At 69.3% G+C, this 336-nt stretch overlaps 1 protein-coding gene across 1 annotated transcript in view; it reads right to left on the bottom strand.

Annotated features, from left to right (window-relative positions):
* The window catches only part of PPP1R1A (protein phosphatase 1, regulatory (inhibitor) subunit 1A), a 7,159-nt gene that overhangs the window by 6,457 nt on the left and 366 nt on the right, over positions 1-336 (bottom strand). The gene's annotated exons all lie outside the window — the stretch shown is intronic.

A 336-nucleotide genomic window follows, 5' to 3' on the forward strand; every position in this document is an offset into this window, starting at 1 on the left:
CCGGGCGGCTGCTGCCGGGATCTGGCAGGAGGAATTTGCTAACTAGGTCAGGCAGGAGGGGCAGGGGGGGGGGCAGCGGCAAGGGCTGCTTGATCCCCTGGGTGCCCCGGCTGTGCCCCCCACCATGCACAGAGTGGGTGCTGGTGGGGAGGATGGTCCCCATGGAGGGGGGGGCCGGGGCATCGTGGGAAGGGGATGCTGGCAGCAGCGTGTGGCCTCAGGGTGCTGAGTGTCTGGGCAAGGGTGCTGCTGCTGTTGGAGGAGTGGGGTGCTCCCTGGCCTGGTCCAGGGGGTGAAAAGGCAGCCGGACCCCCCTAAACTCCCCCATGACCCCCC

This window comes from Haliaeetus leucocephalus, unplaced genomic scaffold, assembly GCF_000737465.1.
Source record: "Haliaeetus leucocephalus isolate CR32 unplaced genomic scaffold, Haliaeetus_leucocephalus-4.0 Scaffold214, whole genome shotgun sequence".
Taxonomy (NCBI): domain Eukaryota; kingdom Metazoa; phylum Chordata; class Aves; order Accipitriformes; family Accipitridae; genus Haliaeetus; species Haliaeetus leucocephalus.